At 33.6% G+C, this 25274-nt stretch overlaps 1 pseudogene; it reads right to left on the reverse strand.

Annotated features, from left to right (window-relative positions):
• Nucleotides 1-12146: 12146 nt before the first annotated feature.
• The window catches only part of LOC116144006, a 32604-nt pseudogene continuing 19476 nt past the window's right edge, over nt 12147-25274 (reverse strand).

Genomic DNA, 25274 nt, shown 5'->3' on the forward strand with positions numbered 1-25274 from the left:
CCATTGAGACAGCAGATAGAAGAACCCCACCATAGTATCCTTTGAGATGACACCCATCAATCCCAATGAAATGTCTACAATCTTCTAGAAATCCTTTTTTTTTTGGCGCCATAAAACTTAGGAAATATCTTTTTAACTTAGGAGTTTCTGGCACGTTCTCTCTAATCACCCTAAGTTCTGTCTTTGAGCTAAGATTCGTCACCTGAATAATGTGGTTGTACTTGTACAACCATGCAAATGAATCAGCATGTTCTTTTATGGTCATACCAGTGGCAATTCTCATAGCTCTATACAACTTATATTTACCCAACTCCAAATAATGTACCCTCCTAAGTTCTGAATCTAAGGGCTTCATACAACTCCCCTTGTGTGACCTAATAAAACCACCCATTTTCTTCGCAATCCATAGGGCAGTGGCATTAGGATTGTTACAAACTCTTAGGCAAGTGTGTGTGTTTTCATATTTTCTAAGTTGACAGGACTTCTTATCAACCATTAAAGCTGCATAAATATGGAATGGACACCCATCTTGTTTACAAACGACTTTTATCCTCCTCTTCTTATTATGCACCTTATTAAGAGCAAAGCCTCTTTGTATTGTATAATCCTTCAAAACTTCTCTAAAATGGTTAACATCATTAAACACCTGTCCTACATCAAAATTAATCTTTCTATCAGCCCCATACTTAAACTCATTGTGTTTCATATGCCTACTCATTCTACTTACTACATCATCATCCCTACTAGACATTGATCCTATGATATCCTCACTGTTATATTCACAATCAGACATCATGCCCCTATTTTCAGCCCCTTCCTCATCACCATTACCATCACCACCTATAGTCCCATCACCATCTACATTAGTCTCACCATTTCCACTCACATCATCATCATCATCATTAGATGCATCACTCCAATGGAATTCATCCTCACAACACTCTTCTTGGGGATTTTTTGATTGCTCATCTACATAATCCAAGTCCCGTCTAGGTTCTAGCAAAGGTACTAAGGGTTGAATTCTCTCTATAGGTAAAACCTCAACAATAAACTTAATGTCTACTACCCCTTTCAACCCAGACTACTGCAAAAGAAATGCTACATCCTCATTAGTAGTTAATAAATATTTCTCCCCAAAATCAAGTAATCTAGCTTCTACTCTAAACCTCTCGTCAGGATAAAGTAATACTTCCTCATTCTTCTCGGCCACACATTTCTTCATGTCCTTAATCAACACAATATAACTGAATTCATCAGGGTCCACATTTCGAATTTGGCAGTCAATTCCAAATAACTGAAACTTAAAATTGAACTTTTGTGACTTCATCCTACAAAGCACAAATATATAATGAATTAGATAACATCCTATAGTGCACCAACAATTCTAAACATATTCCAGCCAACTTCAAATTAAATTTTACAGTGAATCATTTCAATTTTACAGTGAAAATTTTATAAATTTTTAAACAAAGAATCAAAACGCACCAACATACACAATTAGGAAATACGTTTTTCCTTATAAATTATTGATTTTGCCTTTAATGAAGGTGATGCATGAGAAACTAAAATGTGACATGAGCCATTATTACTTGCAGACCAAAAGTTAATTGTCTGACTACACATTTGGCTGATTGCATAAATATACACACTTTAATTTGAATAATACTCTCTCTTTGGTGTTATTAGAATATAATAAGAGTTAACTCTACTAAAGAATTTGATTTACAACAGGGGATTACGAAGAGATCATGTGGGGGCCCCAAAACACTTTTTTTTTTCCTTTTTGACAAAAAGACCACGTCTTTTAAGTCAAGACAATTCATTAACCAAAACAAGATATACAACAAAAATAACAATGCTCAAACATCATATAACATATTGATTAAAAATGCTAAAAGAGTTGAAAGACAAGTAAATTAAACCTGTACAAGCAAAGACGATCTCAATTTTCAACCGATGGTACTACAAACTTAAATGTTTCAATTTCATAATAATTAAAATAACACAAGAACATTGTTATCCAAGAAAATAATATATATCAACACCATAGCTTCTTATTGTGGTCTTTGCAAACTCCACATTCTTATCATTGTTGAAAACAAATTCTAGGACTCTTTAAGATCAATCAGAAACTAATAAAATATTCCACAAATGCAGTGTCTTTGTTTCAATTTGATGCAAGATGTGTCTTTCCCATTATCTATCAATAAATCTTATATGTAATTAATTTGAACACTAGAAGTCCCAGCTTCAATATTCCCTATCCGAAAGACTAAATGGTTTAAAATGTTGCAACAAAAATTTCACAGGACCTTCAAGTGAAGATTCTCATCGAGACAAAAGGCACCAATGGCAATGCAAAATCTGAAATTCGTTAAGTAGAACTGGGACAGAAGTTGAACAATTGCCTCACAAACTAATAGACGTTATAAGAATCCATATTTTGCACCAAAAAGGACTCCACTCTAGAAAGTAACCTTTTTTTTTTTTTGTTCCTTCTAAAAAGCTCTATAATTTAACCAGTAAGAACCAAACGAAAAACACACAACAATTTTGTTTTAAACTAAGACAAAAACAAAAAAAAGAAGAAGATTACCCACAACTTTCGGCTTAGTCGTCGTCGTCATTATTTTTCTCTCATCGTTGTCGTAGCCAATCGTCGCTCGCCGTTTCAAAACTTTTTTTGTTCATCGTCGTCCTTAGTCGCCAACCCTAAGTCCCCAATTGCTTTAGTTTCAAGAACAGGAAGAACACAAAATCAGCTTTTTGTTAGTCCACAAAATTGTCGTGCATTCAAACCACAACCATGATCACTCTATCTCAGCCCAAGAAGACACCAAAATAGAAGGCAACTGAGTTTGGAAGAGAAGCCAATACGTACCGTGAGCAGAAGAAAGGGATATGATAGAAAAGAGGGAGAAGACGCTTCAGTTTTATAGAGCAGAGAGAGTTACAATAGAACTTTGGGTCAGTCATTTTAGTTCCAGAGGGCAGAGAGAGAGAGAGTTACAATAGAACTCTGGGCGTTTTAGTTTCAGAGAGCAGAGAGAGAGAGAGAGAGAGAGAGAGTTACAATAGAATACAATCAACTTTTTGGTGTTATTTTGTTTTTAAAAGTCAACCTCCCTGCCACGTGGCAACCATTCAGCAACTAAACCCTATATTTCAATTTTTTATTTTTCATTTTTGCGGCTTGATGTAAATTAACCATATTACCCTTTTTCAAAACGGAAAACATTAACAGAAGCTGACGGAGGGTGGGAAAATGTCGTTTTGAAACTTAATGGGTGGGAAAGTGTTTTTCGCCTAACTTTGGGGGGTGAAAAGTCGTTCTCCCTTTCTGAAATGGGTAGTTGGAAGAAATAAACTCTTATGCAGCAATTAAATGAAAGGGGACCTGCTATGGCTCACTCTTATCAAATATGCCAGTCTGCCATCATTTATTGTCCTTCAAAATCAATCTCTATCTTTTTCAATTGCCTGTGCTTAATTTTGTTAAATTCATTTAGCAATATTTAGCTGAAATAATAAGTTTATTTGTATAGAAAGTATTAATTAATTGTTGAGAATTGAATAGCTAGACCTATGTTAAACAATTTTATTAAATTTGTATCTAAAAAAAGGCCCATCGTGTTCATATAAGATTGTTTAAGATTAGTCGTTCAATCAAATATTGATTGATTGATTTTATCGTATGCAGAACGAATCTCTAAATGGAGGTGGAAGACTTTTTGTTGACAAGCAGCCGAACCTTAAAGTTAGAGTTGTTCATGGAAATACCCTGACTGTTGGAGTCAATTTGAAAGAAATTCCAAAAGATGTTAAAAGAGGTTTTCTTAACAGGAGCTACTTCAAAACTTAGAAGAGCAATTGCCCTTTACCTTTGCAGAAGGAGAGTTCCTGGTAAATCTTGCCCTACCATTAATCTTCTTTATTAATTTCAATGGTTAAAAATTAAAAAAACAAAAAAATACTTAAGCGAATAATATTGTTGACTTTGTCACACGTTGTTGAAAATGCCATCCATTAACTGGCCTTTGTCTTGTTCTTTTCTTCTGAATAGATGCATATGGGAGGTCAAAATATTTTTTTGATCAAAGTAACGCATTAATGACTTGAAAATTTGTGCAGATGTTGACTCTACCGACTGAAAGATTTCAGAAAATTCAATAGGAAGCTCCTGTGGATTGTCAAAATTACCTTGTTCTAGTAACAAAAAACCAGGCAGCAAGAAATTGCAAGGCGAGCTATAATAATATTTAGGGAGAACGACATTTTCCCACCCAATGTTTGATGAAACTACCTTTTCCACCCATCAAGTTTCAAAATGATACTTTTCTACCCTCCATCAGGTTCTATTAGTGTTTTTTGTTAATATTTGACTAAAAGACAAAAATATCCTTAAATAGTTTATTATAAATTAAAATTTAGTTAAGTGAAAGCATTTACTCAAATGTAAAGATATTTTTTTCCCTTTGTTTAATTAATTAATTATGAATATTAACTATTAAGATTTTCTATGTTAATTAGTAAAAATAAAAAGCATTGTCTTAGTAGATTATTGAATAATAGTGATGAGATATTTATGACATTATAAATAAATAAATATTAAGGTCATTTAACTTTAAACAATTTCATAGCATTGCTTTTAAATTTTTAGTTTGTGTTAACTATTTTTTCTTTTTTGACTTCTTAATATCTTACTTTTTGGCTAATTCAAAAATAAATAAAAATTTATAAAGTCAAATATTTAAGGGTATTTTTGTTTTTTTTCAATCAAATATTAACAGAAAACATAACAGATTTTGACGAAAGGTGAGAAAGTGTCATTTTGAAACTTGACGGGTGGGAAAATGTCGTTCTCTCTAATATTTATAATGAGTAATACTATACCATCAATTCTATGATATGCAACTTGTAATTAGTCAGCTCGGAATTAATTAGTGTGACTCATATGAGATCCGTTAGGAACTGAGTAATTACAAACTACCACATCAAGGTTGTAAAAAAAAGTTTGTGAGAGAGAGTTAACGGTGTAATATTACTCATTCATAATAACATCTAACTCGGATAGTGGGCTAGTGGATCAGACTAAGAGAGCAAAGTTGGGCTCCATATGGAGCTCATTTTCATCAATTTGTGGTACCACCAATCCTTGTGGGACCGGGAGTCAACAACCAATTTTTTTTTTTTTTTTTTTTAAATTACACTTAGTCTCTTAAATTTTAGTATATTATTAAATACCCCTGAAAATTTAATATATTTAAAAGTGTCTAGTTTAGTCCCTAAGATTTTAAAATACTACAAAAAACCCCTAAAAAATTACAAGGTAACCCATATAGGTTTAAAATATAACAAAATCCCCCTAGAACCTGAACCGGACTGGAGAGGTTGTCGGTTTCTGATCCAATCGGTTGGTCCGTTCCAGTTTTCAGAACCTTGGTTTTTTGTGGTGAACCAAGTTCGGCTTAGTTTTTTGTTTATTCGGACCTATTGAGAAAGAGTATTGTTATTTGAGTCCACCTAAAGTCTAATTAAGCTCGATTATTAATTTTATAAAGTTTAAAATTATATTGTATATACAAAACTACCAAAATATATTATTTATATAAATAACTCTTAAATAGTTTTTCCAGTTTTTGAAACTTTTTAACATGGTAGAATTTTAAGATAAGAATCTATTTATTTTAAACATCAAGTAAACTTTACAGAATTTTACAGAAACTCCTAAAATTATTTGTTTTGTCAAGTAAACTTTTTAACACTGATAACGGTTTTGGAAATATGTTCGTAGGGCTTCCACAGGATTCTGTAAGGGCAATAACTCCTGAATTGCCTCTTTTTCTATATAGCTATACTGCTTACTAGCTTCATGGAGTTTTTCAGGTTTTTTTAGTAATTTATAATTAGATTTTAATCACAATTAATATGTAGAAAAAAAATTTAAAAAGAATTAAGTTTCTAATTTAATTCAAATTGCTAAGAACTTTATAACATTTTCCTTGAATATTAAAAATTCATTTAAATTTTCTATTTTTTATTTATTTATAAATTTAAGGCTGTATGTTTTAGAGGGTCAAACATTGAGCCGACTGTATCACCTTTTAATTATTGGTCTTATAATATTATTGAACTAATATAAGTGATTCCCCGATGTGGCATAATAGAAATATAGTATTGATTTTTTTTTTTTTTTTTTTGGCATATATAGCTGATCTATGTTTCAATTGGATATATTGCATGCACTTGCATTATTGGACTTGTTCAAAAAGGAGGAAATGTAAAGGGTGAAAAGACGATTAAATCCTTGACTTAACATTAGCTATAAAAATGTCAAAGGACTTGGAACATAAATTTACTTAGAAGTTTACATGGAACATGAAGATCATAAATTTATTTTGTTGTGTAATCTCCACTGTCCATTTCAAATCGTACCTCTGGGATAATAACAAATTTTTGGAAAAAAAAAAAAAAATTGGATCCAACAAAATGTGTAAGTGACACTACAATCCCTGCCAATCTTTGTTAGTTACGTATGATGATTAACGTTGGGCACTAAACAAAGCATTAATGACTTGTTATAATAAATATTGCAATGACTTTGTAAGATATGAAAAATAAGGAAAGTAGAAAGACAATCATACAACAATTTACATGGTTCATCAAACCCTTACCTACATCCACAGATGTAAGTCGAATGATTAAAATAGAGAATGATAGTATAAGTCTAACACTCTCACGTTATGGCAACTAACATGTTGTCTTTGATTTTTTAAGAAATTTCCCAAGTAATTATAATCATCAATAGTTTCAGAAAAATTAGACTATTTATAAAGTTTTTGAATTAATTAACTTGACCAAGACTTTTCATGTTATGGTCCACTATTATCTCATAAACCTGATTTTTTTTTTTAAGCTATCCAGAATCATTCTTACAACAAAGTAACAATTTAATAGATGAAGAAGATTCGTAATTAAAAGAAATACAAAATTGAAAGTTTTTAATTGCTTCACATATAAATTTAGGGTTATTTTGTCTTCAAAATATTGATAACTATTTTTAATCTATATATATTTTATGTTGTTTAACTGTATTATGTTATTGAAATTATTTATAAGAGTTTTTTTAGTTTGATTTTATTTTTTAACTTTCAATTCAATTATCTAATATTTTAGTTTATGATAATAATGGTGGAGTATATAGTATAAGTGAAGAGTATGAGATATTAATTTTTTTCGTAATATAAAAAAACAAAGAATGAAGAGCATTTATGAAATTTACGAGGTGGCATAAAAAAAAAATAAAAAATAAAAAGTTTAAGAATTAAGCTTCTTAAATCCATTTGTATAGTGTCAATGTCAATCACTTCATTCAAAATAAATAAATAAGAGCTAATATATAAATCGGCATTCTTAAATGGTTGGTTGAGTGAGGAAATTTTCGTGGAGCAACCTAAAGGTTATCAAGTCAAAGGTGAAGAAGATAAAGTGTACCTGCTGAAGAAGGCCTTATATGGCCTGAAGCAGGCACTTAGAGCCTGGTACAGCTTGATAAATGACTATCTAAACAGCCTATGATATGTTAGAAGTCATAATGAGCATACACTTTAGGGTTAAGGAGACTAAAGGAGACTTGATTGTAGTCTCTTTGTATGTGGATGATCTGCTGATCACAGGGAGTAATGTTGAACAATTAAATCAGTTTAAGAAGTCCATGCAAAGTGAATTTGAGATGACTGATTTAGGGCAAATGACATACTTCCTTGGTATGGAAATAAATCAGTCTAATGATGGGATTTTTGTGTGCCAAGAAAGGTATGCAAATGAAGTTCTTAGGAAGTTTGGCATGGAAAATTGCAAACCAATGGACACTCCATTGGTTCCTAATTTCAAGTTAAGCAAAGATGATGGTGCAATGAGAGTGGATGAGGGGCTATTTAGAAGCCTAATTGGATGCTTGCTATACTTGACAGCTACACAACCTGACCTCATGTTTGCCTCCAGCTATCTTTCCAGGTTCATGAGTAATCCGAGTGAGTTGCATTTTAGGGCAGCCAAGAGAGTGTTGAGGTATGTGAAAGGAAGCACCAGGCTTGGCATTTGGTTCAAAAAATTTGAAAACCTGAAGTTGTTGGGCTATACTGACAGTGATTGAGGAGGATCTTTTGATGACATGAAAAGCACCTCAGGTTATGCGTTTTACATAAACTCTGGTGCAATTTGTTGGCTGTCAAAGAAACAGAAGACAGTGGCTCAGTCCACAGTAGAAGCAAAGTATATATCTGCTGCAGTAGCTGTGAACAAGCCATTTGGCTTAGGAAAATTCTGGCAAACTTGAAGCAAAACCAGGGAAGCCCAACTGTAATTCTATGTGACAATCAGTCTGCAGTTGTCATGGCCAAAAATCCAGTACTTCACAGTAGAACCAAGCATATCAAGATAAAATTTCATGCTGTGAGGGAAGTTGAGTATAATGGTGAAGTTAGTTTAATCCATTGCTGGGGTGAAAATCAAACTGCTGACATTATGACCAAAGCATTGTCCAAAGCCAAGTTTGAAGATCTTAGGCTCAAACTTGGTGTTTCCAGCAAAAGTATCAAGGAGGAGTGTTGATGCAGTGATATTTTGCTGAAATGCATCAATGTTTCAGTTTGCAGTTTGAAAGGTTTTGGCGCCAATTGAATTCTGTTGCTGCAGTTGGTCTGATGTGTGTGAGCTGCAGATTTTGGTGCATTCTTGTTGATTTGTTTAGGTGTGATTTAGACCTGTAAATGATGTCTTTTGTGCATGCTTTTGTTGGTTGTTAGAGTTTAAATTCAAATATGAAAATATCCCTGCTGTAGTTGTTGTAACAGTGGATATTTTAGTTGCATTGTTGTATAAATTATCAGCCTTAATGAAAAGTTACAAGTCTTCCATACATTCTTCTAGTTTTTCCTTTTCTTCTCTTTGAATTCTCCGGCCATAACACCATCAGAATTGAGTAAGGAAATTGAATAAGAAAATAAATCCAAAGGTCACGTTTTAATCTGTTTTAGACGTTAGGAAACAAAATTGAACATATTCTGCAACTTTCTGCTTCAACAACCCCAGAGGTGCTCGGCGACGAGATTCTTTTTTGCTTGCTCGCAGCCAGTTTCTGCCACTTCTTGGCCAATTCGACCAGCTTCTTTGGACAAATCATGTTGTTTTTGTGAGAGAAATGTATTGGATCTCAAGAACACTGAAAAGCTGTGATTGCTATGGATGGAAGGTTGTTGGAAATGGATTTGTTATATTGTAACAAACGTAGAGACAGTCCATTCATTGTTGCTGCCCTTCTGTAGGGACTTAAGGGAGGCAGACCATTTAAGATCAGTAGAGGTATTTAGGCAATTGGCCAACTTAATCAGTTGTGTTTATTATCTTATACACAAGGTGGAGCCTTTCACATTCGTGCTGCCCGGAGGTTTGATGGCATGCTGGCTCAGGGCTGCTAGAGCTGGTGGCTCAGAATCTCAGACATTAAAATTTATCCTTCTCAATTAAAAGCTATAAAATGTAGCATAATTAGCCTTCCACTGTTGGCCTCCCTATGGTAATNTGCAAATTAATGATTGTTGATTACTTTGGTTTTGATGGAGATTTGAAGATGGCAAACATGTAGCTAAGGACATAAGCAAAGCCTTGTCTACATCTTTTGCTGCATTCCTTTAAATCAACAAGATTGCATACTCCATGAAAACTGCATCACATGGCAATGTGATTGGTCCATTGCCTGGCAGTCCAAACTCATCTTCTGCCATCGTAAAAAGCTCTCTAATGATGTTGTTTTAAAGGAATGTCAAAGGAATCACAAAGCATTTTTGATCATTTGTGTATACAACAACATGACCCTTCTCAGTCATTGAACATGTTCTGCAACTTTCTGCTTCAACAAGCCCAGAGGTGCTCGGCGACGAGACTCTTTTTTGCTTGCTTGCAGCCAGTTTCTGCCACTTCTTGGCCAATTCGACCAGCTTCTTTGGACTAATCATGTTGTTTTTTTGAGAGAAATGTATTGGATCTCAAGAACACTGAAAAGCTGTGATTGCTATGGATGGAAGGTTGTTGGAAATGGATTTGTTATTTTGTAACAAATGTAGAGACAGTCCATTCATTGTTGCTGCCCTTCTGTAGGGACTTAAGGGAGGCAATCAGGCAAATCATTTAAGATCAGTAGAGGTATTTAGGCAATTGGCCAACTTAATCAGTTGTGTTTATTATCTTATACACAGGGTGGAGCCTTTCACATTCGTGCTGCCTGGAGGTTTGATGGCATGCTGGTTCAGGGCTGCTAGAGCTGGTGGCTCAGAATCTCAGACATCAAAATATATCCTTCTCAATTAAAAGCTATAAAATGTAGCATAAATTGCATAATTAACCTTCCCCTGTTGGCCTCCCCATGGTAATTCCATGACACAACATGATAAGCCTTGATTAAATATTATTCAATAACCGCTATGTGAATTTTAATGAAAATTCCAGCAATGATCATCAGATAGGAAACTTCAAATTTTTTATTCACATGATCACATCCCTCTCGCAAATCCTGTGTTTGTACTTTAAAGATGGAAATATATTACATTCTTTTCTAAGTTTCAAGACAACTTCATCACTGTCAAATGGCTTCATTTTCATATAGATGATCCAATAGGAGATCTAGAAGCCATCTTTGCCCATATTATTTTATAAAAAAAAAAAAAGAAGGATTATTCAAAAAAAGGGATTTTAATCTTAACCCCTCGAGGTATGACCAAATAACAAATATTTCCTTGAGTTTTTAAAAATAACGGAAATTTTCATACCGTTAGTGAACTGTTAGTATACTGTTAGAATTTATAACATAAAAAGTTAATAAATATTTACCATATTATTTCTTTGCCATTTATTTTAATGTAAAAAACTTAACGATATAAGAATTTATGTTATTACTATAACCACACAGAAATTTTTGAGTGTTTTTATTATACCTCAGGGGAATCATTGTTATAAACCCATCAACCAAAATACCAATTATTTCGTTGGGCTTGTCTAACCCAAAACAAGAAATGTGTGAGTTAGACAGGTTTAGGCCCCACTTATTCTAAATTATACATCATTCTTATCTAGGGAAGTGATTTTTAGCCCTCCATCAATATCTCTCACTTTTAAATAATTTTTTGTTTTAACAAGTTTAATCTTAGTGACATAATAATTTTTAGGGCAATACCGCACTTACAATCTAATCTCACAAACTTTCTTTCACAACCTCAACGTGATAATTCGTAATTAATTAGCTCGTAAATAAGTCTCATATATTTGCTATAAGCACCGAGACGCTTGCCCGACAGAAAATTCCAAGATCTCGAGAGATTAGTTGAGGTGCAGGCAAACTAGCCTGAACAACCCATGGTAAAAAAAAAATAAAAAAATAAAAAAACCCTCTAACTAGATAGACACCACATCAAGAAAATAAGATGAACCAAGAACATTCTTATTATAAGATAAAGGAAATTAATTAAACAAATTGTCATGCGCCATGGTGTAATATATTAATGTAACGTCATGAGAAATGTTTTCATTTGTGAAAATTCATAATAACACATATACATTTGGGAGACTTTTAATTACCTTTTTGTAACAAATGTAACAAAGAAAATAAAATCATGCAAATGTAATCTTCGATTTTATAAGTGTTTATTTATGTAAAGTGAATACATTATATTGAATGTTATTAAAAGTGAGAGATGAAATAATTGATTCTCTAGACTTATCCGACTGGTTTTATTCATCGTCAAAACACATTGAATAATCACATATATATTAAATGTATTTTTATGAACTCCAGTGAGAGAGTGGGAAACAAGAATTATTTCAAATTTTTTTTTATAGACATCACCCTCTATTCCTTATTTATTCTTTAAAGTCATAGGACTAAAGGTTCAGGAATTTCTTTCTTCAAATTTGAGGAAATCATCTCTTCAGCTTAAAACTAATGAACACGACATAATTTATTTTATATAATTCTGAAATCCGAAATTAGATAACAGTTCCAACAAAAACTACATGTTTTCTAAATACAACCACACTATAAATTGACTGCTTAACCAATATATTTCTATAACAACATGAAATAAACATAAAGAGATCTTAGATGGCATTTAACAGGGGTTGGAAGTCTGTTGATGGAACAGTATTATCAAAAGTAGAACCTGTTGAAATAGAGGGGCCATCCCAAGGTATAAGCATTTCACTTCTCATGTTCTCAACTTCTTCATAATTTTGATGAAGATTATTGTTTTCTGATGCTCGAATTCTCTGCAGCTCCATTGAAACTTCTTTCATGGTAGGCCTTTTACTCCCTTTTAGGTACACGCACCTATATGTGAGGTTAGCAACTGCCATGATCTCTTCATCTTTTCCTTCACTTTTCACTTGAGAACTAAGAATATCAAACAAATGATTCTCCTTCATTAACTCAATAAACTTTTGAACCAAACTTCCACCTTTTGATGATATTGGTTTCTGTTCAGTTTAAAGCTCAATAAGTACTACCCCAAAACTATAGACATCACTTTTATTAGTGAATTGCCTTGACTGAAAATACTCTGGGTCCATGTAACCGATTGTCCCTTTAACTACTTTTGTGGTTGCATGAGTTTGGTCAATCTCAATTCATTTTGAAATCCCAAAATCTGCGACTCTTGCTCGCTACTTATTATCCAAGAGTATATTTGCAGACTTGATGTCTCGATGGTAGATAGCCATGGAATCTGCTGAGTGCAAGTAAGTAAGAGCATCTGCAACTTCTGTGGCGATTCTTAAGCGCATGTCCCATGTGAGCGAGAGAAGCTCTTCTTTGGGATCATGAAGATAATCGAAAAGGGTTCCGTTTGGGATGAATTCGTAAACTAATAAAGGAACCTGTGTCTCCAAACAGTACCCTAATAACTCAACGATATTCCTGTGCTTTATTTCTGAGAGAATGATAACCTCGTTAACAAATTCTTGAAGCTTTCCATTATCATCAACTACTTTAGACTTCTTTACAGCAACGATTCTTCCATTTGCCAACATTCCTTTGTAAACGGTACCTTGACCTCCCTCACCGATCTTTCAATACACATTAAAATGGTCAGTAGCCTTGTCTAAATCCTTTGAATTGAATAGTTTGCTTCTATCAACACTTCCATCTGATGAAGTTAATTGTCTTTCTAAAAGTAGACCACCATTCTGTTTGAAGTACTTCTCTTTAAGCTTCTTCTCCTTTCTCTTCTTTATTATGATAGACAACCACCATGCCCCAACAAGTAGAAATAAACTTCCAAAACTGGTGCCTAAAACTGCATAGTTTAATTAAAATGATAAGAAGTGATGATTTGGTGAAGACTTTGAAGCGCCACATTTTATATTCAAAAGCATTAAAAGGAATACCTATTATAACAAAATTAATCTCCCATAATTTGGTTGGTGGGTGTGGATAGCAATAGTAGTTCCCAACTACGTTTATGCATACGTCTGAGCCGCACACATTTGATTTGCATTCATCAATATCTGCCATACATTCACAAAAAACACTGAATAAAAACGAACAAAAAAAGAGAGAGATATGGATACCAATTTTAAAAAAAAGAATATGGATACCAATTAAGCAGAATATTTTATTGGCATGTTAGTTTGCCAGTATAAGCTCTAATAATTTTTAGATCTTGTTTGGAACCTCCTAGCACTGCAGAGAATCCTTTTTTTTTTTTTTTTTTTGGGTTAAGCTGTCATTCTACCTAAATGGGAAAGATGAAGGCTTAACATTTATATTTGAGTCCAATAATCCTCTCACATGAAACTTAGAATTATATATATTCAAATAAATGTTTATCAAGCGCATTTGACTTTGCTGGGTGGAGTACGTACTAGGTAGGTGCAGTTTAAACTATAATTCTGCTCATCGCGTACTTATTAAAGCTAAATTATTTAAGACCAAAAATATTTGACACAAAAATAAAATTATTACTTATTTCTTATTCTCAAATATTTCTCATTTTATAAAGACAAATTTAGAATAAGAAATTTGTGGCAATGTTTTAATAATCAACTCAGGATGAAACCCGGTAAAGTGGTCGGGACCCAGGTTTGACTTGTTGAATCGATTTGACCGGTGAGTCAAACTGATGATGTCAACATGTCCAGAGCTTTGAAATCCAGCAAACACACCTTTGAGAAATTACATTAGTCCCTACAAATTTGGAATCTAGTAAACAAACCCTTTTGATTTGGCCAAATGCAAATTGGCAGTCTGCTAATTGGCGATGATGACACACCAAATACAAATCTCACTTATCCTTTAAGCCATTCTCTAGTAAATTTACCCAAGATCTAGTCGAAATTGAACCATTTTTAGCAAAAAAAAAAACCACCAACAGCATTGACAACCTATACCAAATAGGCATGTTTCTAGCATCAACAACATTCTCCATCACTACAAAAACACTCCCCCTAGCCTTATGACGAAAACCCATCTCACCCCCCTACTCGCCCCGCTAATCGTTGACAACAACTTGAGAAGGCCTTGGGTCTCAGTTAGAACGATTAAATCAGTCGGGTTTTAAAAAAGTGCTTTGTGGAAATAAGCTAGGTTTCGACGGCTGCTTCATTTCAGTTGCTGATTTACCGAGGTTGAGTACCTAAACTCAGTTACTAACATTGACTTCAGAAAACTAACAGCTCTATAACGGAACTTAAGAGACTAAAGCTTGACTAACTAACAGAGACTAACGACAGTTAACACTTGACAAACTTTTACAAGTTTAACTACTTAATCAGCACAGTTACTTCTGTTAAACTTAAACGGTTGAACCTTAACATCTGATATGTTTTCCATTACCTTAAATACTGGTTACATTTTCTAAAATTTCCAAATTTATTTCAAATCAAGTGTTAATCTAGGTTGACGTTTAAAAAGGAAATTAATGTTTGTCGTATGATTTTTAATTTTTAAAGAAATTATATTATGGTTTTGAAGTAATTTCATGAAAGGGTAAAATTATAATACATTAAATATGTTATAATGGAGTTTTTGATACATAGTGTTAATTAAGAATATAATCATGAGAACAGAATAAGAATTTTAGGTACATACCTTGACATCCTTGCTAAAGATAGGGGTTCCCTTCGTAGCCTTTCTTGCAGTTACAATAATCAAATAGATACAGATTACTAGAAGAGACTGCACAGATATAACTGTTTCTGTATAGGCTCGATTTATTCATCGCAATAACAAAGGTGAAATTTGATATCCTCCAATCCAACACCACAGGAACATGTGAAAGTTTTTGTGAATTTGTATGATTTGTAAAGTTGGGTACAAACCAGCTTTGGTCCACTAAAAACGCAGACTTGCATCCCTGATCTTCTGTGCCTGGAATTCCTTCATCATTTAGACTCCTTATAGAAACATTTAGTGTTTGGAGATATGAAGGGATAGTACTGGTCTGGCAGCAATTGATTCCATAGCAACCATTTTGTTCTGAAATGTTGATTTTGATATTTCTTTTTTTGTAAGAAGACTCACCATCGCAAGTAGAGAAGAAGCCAACAAAAACAGTTACGTTGCTCGACATAAAGATGTTGGAGTTGTCGACTACTTCAGCATTAATGGGTAACGGGACACGCACTCGGCAGTTTTTGTCTTTTCCATGTATAACTGCTGTAGGATTTCTTTTAAGTTATTAATTCCTTTTTGGGTTGGGCTTAAGAATATGAATCCTTGTAAAACTAGGTTTAATCTCTTAAACCTAGTATATAAACATACGTTTCTCTTGTTATGAGTGTTAGAGCAATTCATTCATTGTAAACGAGAGAGGTGAGGCATATTGCAATAATATTGACTCAGCTGGACGTAGCCTATATTGGGTGAACCAGGGTAAATCGTGCGTATTATTTTTCTTTGTTTACTATTTGATTTATTTTACTATTATATTTTGTTCCTGTTGTTGTCTCTATTTCGTTCAAAAGGCAAGGTTATTGCAACCTAAGGCAGTAAATCTGTTCCCAGTTTGTGAATAATAAAAAGTGGTTTATCAGTGCCCAGCTCATCGCAAGTGTAAAGTACTTCAGATTAACTCGCAGAGTTCCATCCAGTGAAATATCAAGCACTTCCAAGTTGAGATTCCTGAGAAATGGCTAATCAGAGTTGCAATCAATTGCAAAGTCATCTTCAAGATAACAATCTTCTCCAATTCCGAACGGAAATGGAATGGAAACATTTCCACAACTTGGTGTACAACCAGGTTTTGTTATAGGAAAAGCTGCTGCCGATGTGTTTATTGGCAAAGATAGCAATAAAACTATCTGAAACAGGAGGTTTAGAATCAAGATCATTCTTCAATCTCTCACTGGCTTTCTTAGTTTTTTCTCTCCTTTTTTCGATCTAGTTCAGTTGAATTTACCTAAGCAAAATTGTCTCACTTTATGGCCATACATATACTCGGAAAGTTTTTTTTAACTACATTGAATCACACCACCATGTATTCTTTTACATATTGTGAATTTTTTCTTTTTCTTACTTGTCTTAATATGAATATTGAATCATTAGGTATCTACTAACTTAAAAAATCATTAAATATACGATAATATATAACGTTATTTAATTACCTTAATATTGACTCTTTAAAGTCAAGCTGCTCATGATTCAATTCTGGCAACTTATAAGGTCATAAGATTGGAAGGTTCCTTTGTAATACCTATTCCCAAACTTTGAAACTTTTCACATATGTTTTCTCTTCAAATTCATATTTAATAAAAAGGATATTGGTATATATTTTCTCCTTCAAAATCTTTGACTATTATAAATTATAACCATACCAAAATTATTTGCAAAGAAATTAATTCTTAACCCTTAAGTTAATTTCACTATTATAAAATGATATCTCAAAATATAAAATGAACACTAATACATAAATTCTACGTCGTGCTAATGTATTAATACACAGTATATTAATGTGCAGTCAATTGTTCTAGTCTCCCTGTATACACGTCTTTTTTCATTTTTATACAGTAGACAAAATATCTAAGCCCAAATTAATTGAACTCTTTGAAGTGACAAAAGCAAATGAATTGCCATCAATTATTTTTGTAGGTCTTTTTACCTAGAAGGTCCATATGTCAATTTAAGCTAGGGCAAAAAGAAATGTCGCTTATTAAATTTTGTACCAGTGTAACTATTATTTGGCCTACACATATATTCTACTTCCAAGTTGATAATAAGCAACAATGTTTAATAGCCAATTATATATACACATATAGTCAATTTTTAATATAGGTTTCCTAATGTTTTTAAGATGGTAGATCAAAGATCAATAACTAATTGTTAGTTTCTCAAAATGCCAAAATCAAAATCCAACGATCAATATATAGAATCACCACTGGATGATTTAATGGTAAAAGAGTAAAGGGGTTTAATATGAGTTCTTGAGTTCGAGTCCCTCTAAACAACTTAATAGGGGTAGTCACTGAGAAGATTTACCTAATTGTTCACTTCAGGGTCTCGTGGGATTAGTTGAGATATGTACATACTGATGGATAATTGATTCTAATATATAGTACATTAACATTTGATTCTAATGTTAAAAATCTTAAAATATCTACATCCTATAATTTTCTTCCATATATACGTATACACTATCAAAGTTGGATGGGTAAATTCATCGTTTAGAAGGGAGATGGAGAATTGTCATGAAATAATAGTATATGCGCTGCATATACTAATTTTTCGGATACATTTTATTTGATATATTTATTAAAGATTAGTCAGTCAATACCTCTTCAAATTTAAGAAATTTTAATCTTTTAGAGAAAAGTGACTTAATTAGGCATTGAAAACTTGAAAGTCTTTGTCGGATGAACATAGTTGCATGGAAATTAAGTTGGGAACTACTGGGGTGTTTGGTTTGGTGGAATAAACCCATTCCCTTGTTTGGTTGGACAAAAACTGGATCATATGACTTTTTTAGACAATAAACCAGAGTGTAGACTAAAGGGTGCGATTGGTTTAATATTTCTATCCCTATACCCAATCATATTCCCAAAATATTTGTTTATTTAATTATTTAGGAAATACTATTATATTATTTTAATTACTTTTAGACCCCTTAAGTTTATTAATTTCATTAAATACCTCCTGAAAAAAAGGTTTAAAAATTAACAAAAACACCCCCACCCACCTCTAGTTGCCAGATTCCGGCAACCTCCATCAATGGTAGCCAGAATCTGTCACAACGGCCTATAAATGATCGGAACTTGCCGATAATTCGCCGATCTGGCCTTCAACGACGGCAAAAGAAATGGTTGTCGTTGACAATCAACGACGGTCATATCTTTGGCCATCGCTAAAGGCAAGATCTGGCCTTTTCCGGTCTTTGATAGCCATATCCATGGTGGATATGGCCGAAAAAGGCTAGATTGATGCACATCCGGTCAAATCCGAGCGGTCTGCGTCATAACGCCAAATTTTGACCAGATTCCGGCAGTGGTGGCCGAAATTTTGCACTGTGGGTGGGTGGGGGTGTTTTTTTTCATTTTACAAAATTTTTATATATTTGGGTGTTTAGTTAAATTAGCAAACCTATGGGATTTTTTTTTAATTTTTAAATTTTACCTCGCAATAATCACCCTATTCAACTATCCAATACTATCTCCAAAATCTTATCCAAAATAATAAATCAAATGCACCTTATAACTTTCTTTAGAGAGCGTGTCCCCACAAGTCCTAGAAGACTATTCCAATAGAGATGATATCTTAGACTGAGAGAGAGGAAAAGTAGATTGATATTTACAAGTTGAACATGCAAATGAAATATTGCGCACAACAGACTTAAAAGAGAGGTTTAGAAACAACATGCTGTAGAATTTGATAATATATATATAAAGTGAGACATCCTACGTCATTTGGAAGGAGGCTTTTGAGCTGGTTAAATACCAGGAATCCCCCAAATTCATATATAATCAATTCTTAATACATGTTTCCTAATGTTTTTAACGGAAAAAGGCCAAATCATGGTCGTATCTTTTCGGCCAAATCCACGGGGATCTAGCTGTTAACTGAAATAATGTTTTAAGTTTGATTAGTAAAAAATATAAAAATTATAACTTGACAAATATAATACAACTTATATTAAAATCAATATTTCCAATTTTTTGAAATAATTATTAGCATAATTAATGGCATTGATTAACAAATACTTTAAAGTAAATAATATTGATTTATGCAATGAAAGATATTAAGATGTCATTTAAATAGGTAGGGGTTGTAATTAGTTATAATATACAAGGATAATATTGTCAACAAAAATTAACAACCATTTAGATAATTTTTAATTAAGTGAAAAATTTTAAAAATAGGTTTTTCAATTCACTGAATAAAAAGTCAGTATTAAGTTAAAAAACAAACACTATGAAATATCCTGGAAAATGTAAATTAAGTCATATTCAGACTTAAGTTGAAAAAACAAATAATTCCTAATAAAAAAGAAAAGGAAGAGGAGGAAGAAGAAGTAGGGGAGAAAAATAAAAAAACTAAAAAAGAAAATTTTAATTCAGTTGGTGTTATTACTTAAACACCCTTCACTTATTTGACTTTGTACATCTAGTATGCATAATTACCTAAATATCCTTATCCATTTGACTTTTATTTATAGACTTATTTAGGCACCAGGGTATTTGCAAGTTTAGCATATCCCTAACCGGAATGAAAAAAAACATACAGTAAAATCGGTTAAGTCTATAAGTCTATGTTAACAGTCTATTAAGCCTAAGACTAAGACTAGAGTATTGCCAAATTCATTGGAGGATAATTTTTTTTTTTTTTTCTAAAAAACGGTTGAGTCTATAAAGTCTATGTTAAGAGTCGGAATAAATTTATTTGCACGTTAACTAATTTCACTTTAAAACTATCAATCAAGTAAGAGTTTTTATAGTTATTTCTGTAATAACAACTAAGAAGAGACTCGAAATTTTTTCATAGTAACGGAGAAAGAAAACAATAAACAATAACACTACGGACACCGAAATTTTTACACCGAATTTTTGTACCGACCGACGTGGAACGCGTTCTCCCATTTCTTTATAATTTTTTTCTAGTGAACGGCCGTCCATCAAATTTGGATGGCCGTTCACTCACATGGACACCCGTCCATCAAATATGGACGGGCGTCCATATGCCAGGGACGGCCGTCCATATGATATGGACGCCTGTCCCTATTAAAATAAAATAAAAAAGTTTGTAAAAGTTTAGGGACGGCCGTCCATCCATTTTGGACGCCCGTACACAAATATGGACGGGCGTCCATATGCGAGGGACGACCGTCCATATAATATGGACGCTCGTCCCTATTAAAATAAAATAAAAAAATTTGTAAAAGCTTAGAGACGGCCGTCCATCCACTATGGACGGCCGTCCATTAATTTTGGACGGGCGTCCACAAATAATGGACGCCCGTCCTTCACCCAAATATGAAAAAAAAAAAAATTTCCATTATGGACGGCCGTCCATAAATTTTGGACAGCCGCCCTTTTATTGTGGACGGGCGTCCGTAAGTAATGGACGCCCGTCCAAAAGTAATTCGTAAAAAAAAATTAATTTAATTAATTTTTAACCATGGACGGTCGTCCATTCATTATGGACGGCCGTCCATTAATTGTGGACGGGCGTCCATACTTAATGGACGCTCGTCCATTCATTATGGATTGCCGTCCATAATGGTGGGATGGCCGTCCCTTCCATAATGAATGGACGGGCGTCCATTACTTATGGACGCTCGTCCATAATGTTATTAAAAATTAAAAAAAAAAAAAAATTTTTCACGTTTTAGGTTAAAACATTTGGGGGAAGTTTCAAATTTTTTTTATTTTCACAGGCAGCCATTACCATCTTCTTCGTCTTCCATCTGCGGCTTTCGTCATCTCGCGGGTTTTCTTCTGGACTCTCTGCGCTTCTTCTTCGTTTCCATCTGCGTCTCTTCGTCTTGCGGGTAATTAAACAGTTTCCTTTTTCAAGTTTTTTTTTGAAATTTTGTTTTGGTTGGATGAATGTGTTGAATGGAGTTGAGTTGAGAGATAAAATCCAGTCAATGGTGGGACTGGTTTGTGTGATTATGAATAGAAGTGTTCTGCCATGATAAAGATAAATGGATTTATTTCAAAAAAATGGTTTGTTTAAACTACGTGAATGAAAAATTGGTTTTAGGCTATGTTAAATTGATTTTAGGCACAATTTAGACACATTTGATTCGAAAACAAGGATAACAATACACGATATACACGATATGGAAACGATTGGAAACAGAGAATGTTTGCTTAATAGTAAGATAATGTACATTGGCGAGAATGGTTTAATTTTTCAGGTGAAAGGATGGATAATTGAGTATGGATTACGATATGGAAACAAGCTGATGATTTAATTTGTTTTAAGTTTTATAGATAATGTATATATATATGTGAGTTCTGGTTTGTAATTTGTCCAATAAGGATAACAATTGATTCGAAAACAATTAATCCCAGTCCATAGTTCGAATAAGAAAATGTCCCTGGTTTGAGCAGCAAGCCATAAGACATTAGAAAAAGGGTATCTAAAAAACAGGTGATCATGCAAGTCCCTGGGCCCTCACACAATTCACAACTCAGAATTTCAGGACCCTCCAAATTCTCATCCTATCCTGAGTAAGCAACGGTAAGTGCATAAACAGAAGAAAAAAAACACATAAAGTGGAGCCAATGAGCAAGAAGCCTCACCAGCTAGGGTCCATGGCGCTCTCCTTTAGTCTCTTATAAGCATATGAGACAGTAATTTGCCGGTTACAAAGGTAGACCATTCATTGCCTATTGAAAATATAAGAATCAATTAGAATGAAATCAACTTTTGAACAAAATAGACCAAACCGAGTCATAAATGTTCATAAATGTTCATAGAGTGTTAGTCTTCCAAAGCCAACAGTTAAGCTGAACTGGACTTGATCCCATTTAAATTTGGACTTCTAACAATTTCTAAGCATAAACATTAGAAGAAACCCATTACAAATTCAGCAACATAGAACATGATGGTTTACTTTTTGCATTATGAAATCATAGTCATACCTGAGTTGCTTGAAAACTGCAATTTGAAAACAACTTTGATCTTGTCTTGTCGTTCCTCCATGACTTGAAGATTTTTTAGATTCGGATAAAAGCTTATAGTTTTTGTTAGTGATCTTGAAAAGTATCCATCACCTCATTGGGATTGTGGCAAATGATAATGCCGCTTGTTTGGAACCTTTTTGCAGCAAAATTTAGAGGTGGGATGAGTAGGACAGAAACGATTAGTTTAATTTGTTTACAACAGATAGCAAACCAGAGGCTCAGTCCAGTTCAGCTTAACATGTTAAGGACATTAAAATAATAAATGTTGCAGACACTTAGAAAAATAAAAATGTGCAGCTCATTGATCTACATGAAACTGATGACTAGTTGAAAAATTGATGACTAGTTGAAACTGCATGTTAGCTTCATATTTGAGCTGTGTGTTTGACATCTCTTAAGGTACTATTTGAGCTATGTGTCTTTGGCAATTATGATGACGATTTTTAATGTATACAGGTTTTAGAAGAAAGCAAAAAATGGTGAGGGCAAAAAATACAACCGTTCCTCAGGAAGGCACATCCTCATCTGCACTTCAATTTCGAGACTGGCGACATAAAAACAATATGAGGACATGTCGAAAAGAGATATTTGCCTTGGAAGAAGTTTGGATTTAGGACTTTAACAGTTTAGGTTTAGGTGATGAAATCAATGGTTGCATTAATCATTTGAAGGGACCGTTTAGTCAGTATGATATGATGGATAAGGCATTTGATTATGAGTTTTTTGGTAGTTTGGAAGTTTAGAGAAAGACACTGATGAGTTTCAGGCGTATACAAGTTCTTTAAATTAAAGATCAGAACTTGTAGTGACACCCCAAGATTAGCAACCTGGATAGGATTTGATTGTGAAGGTTTGGAAACGTACCTAGAAACTGGGATTCCAAACAAGCTTGGATTGAGTTTCCGGAATAGGGACTTACCATCCACATAGGTGTAAATCTACAAAGTTACAGAATCCTGCTATGAGAGTATTTCACAGATACTTGACTTTCACATTTAATGGTAGGAAAGAGACAAATGGAAATGTAGGTTAAGGATTTATTGTTCATGGAAGTAGTAGTGGCAGGGAGGCAGTTAATTCAGCAAAGTTATTGATTAAGAAGTTGGGAGAGATCCCTGCAGAGAAAGGAGAAATATATTGGGGATGCTGGTTACGTTAATATGTGAGAAGTTGAATATTGAGATCACCCCTGATATGCAAAAAATAAGATTATGTTTTCTACAACTAATGTGTTGGGGGATGTGACATTGAATAGAATGGGTTTGATTAAAAAGAATGTGGCAGGACATGGTATCTTATTAGGGATGAAATCGAGGGAGATGCAACGGTTCAAGAAGGTGTCAGTATTCAAGAAGGGGTTACTGAAGGACAAGTTTATGTGCGCAAAGAAGAAGAATAGGTACTGAACCTGGACTATCTGAGAATGTAGAAGATATGGGTTCTCATACTTTAAGGAAATAGAAGGCAGATTTGAGCGGATGGAAAGTTTCAAGAAGAGCGTTTTTCACGAACTGAGAGGCAAATGCAAGAACTGCAAAGTGATTTCAACACGTTTGCATCAAGAATTGAAGAAACAGTTGACATCATTGGAGACCGCATGCAGAGATTTTCAACATGATGAAAAACTTTCAAACAGCCTCCTCATCCTCTAGTCAACCTCCACCCCCTGCACCATGATGAAGAATTCTTCCTTTTGTTTAAATAGATTGATTTGAGAGATGTTGTTAATAAAGATTGTAGTTTGTTTATAATAAAGCTGTCTTTTGTTTATAAATAGATTTGTCTTTTGTTTTATACATATGTCTACAACTCTTTCAATGTATATGTATATGTAATACTAGACATACCAAAGACATAAAAATTCAAATCTAAAAACAAATGCATATCCAAAATGTATATACATTAGCGTCATTTACATGAATTCACTATCCTACACAATCAATGATGAAAATACAAAAAAAAAACAACTGTATAAGCATACAACTCAACTGCATTCGGTAGAAATTAACCAAAGCATGAAAATTTATACCAAATACAATTCTATATGCTTAACTTGGCAAAAATATCAAACATCTCCAACGAGACATGTTCATCATTTACAAACTCCTGTCAGATAGAAACTACTTTGTCCTGCGAGATTTGGAACCGGACCAGGGACATCTGTCAGTTTAACAACCACAATTTAGCACACGGTATAGAAAACTTAAGGCAACGTTATACAAGATATCTAACACATACTTGTGTAGTAACAACATCATTTGACAACCCTTGAGTTCCGCATCGGCCACGGAAGTACTTGAAGGAAACGTTCCTGTGTCACTGTACCGATGATCCTTTTCCTAAAAAGTATCATAACACATTAATAATCAAGTCGATATATTCTAAACTTCAAATAAGTAAATAATGTTTCAAAAAAATTACTGAAATAATGTATAAGTCATACCAATTCTTTGTTTTTGTAATTTTTTCTTTTTAACCCTACGTACAATTTCTTCAATCTCCGACTGCTTTCTTCTACATGGAGGACGACCTTTGCTACGAGCTGCTTATGGACTAATGATTACGGTATTCCCCTCTTTAGGAGGACTGTCCCCATCTTGACTAGTCAAACCGATTTAGAAGAGATGTCACTGTTGTACAACCCCTCCCTTACTTTCCTTTTGCTCCAATTGTTTTCTCATGTCAACATAAACTCAGTCATCATATTCTAATCTTCCTCATGTTTGATGCCAGATCCGTTACTGTCAGCATTAAATTAGACAACTTATCAAACGTTGTCCTTTAATGTAGTGCTCCACTATTATAACTGACCTTAATTTTCGTATGACATCTGTTCACATTCTTCCTCCAATGCCGTAAAATGTACTTTTTCGGAACGTGTGAAACCCTTTTATGAATTAACACCATAATGGCAGGCTGCATAAAATCCCCTTGAACTCAAACAAATGACAAGTACACGAATATCACACGAACTTTCACAAAGTATACTACATGAGGAACACGGCGACTATTATCTCCAAACCAAACATCTTCCCAAACTTGAAACTCCTCGCATGAATCACATTTTTTCAGAAAAGATAACTCACAATAAATCTTCCCGGCAATCT

The sequence above is a fragment of the Pistacia vera genome, unplaced genomic scaffold (genome assembly GCF_008641045.1).
Source record: "Pistacia vera cultivar Batoury unplaced genomic scaffold, PisVer_v2 Contig436, whole genome shotgun sequence".
In the NCBI taxonomy this organism is placed as follows: domain Eukaryota; kingdom Viridiplantae; phylum Streptophyta; class Magnoliopsida; order Sapindales; family Anacardiaceae; genus Pistacia; species Pistacia vera.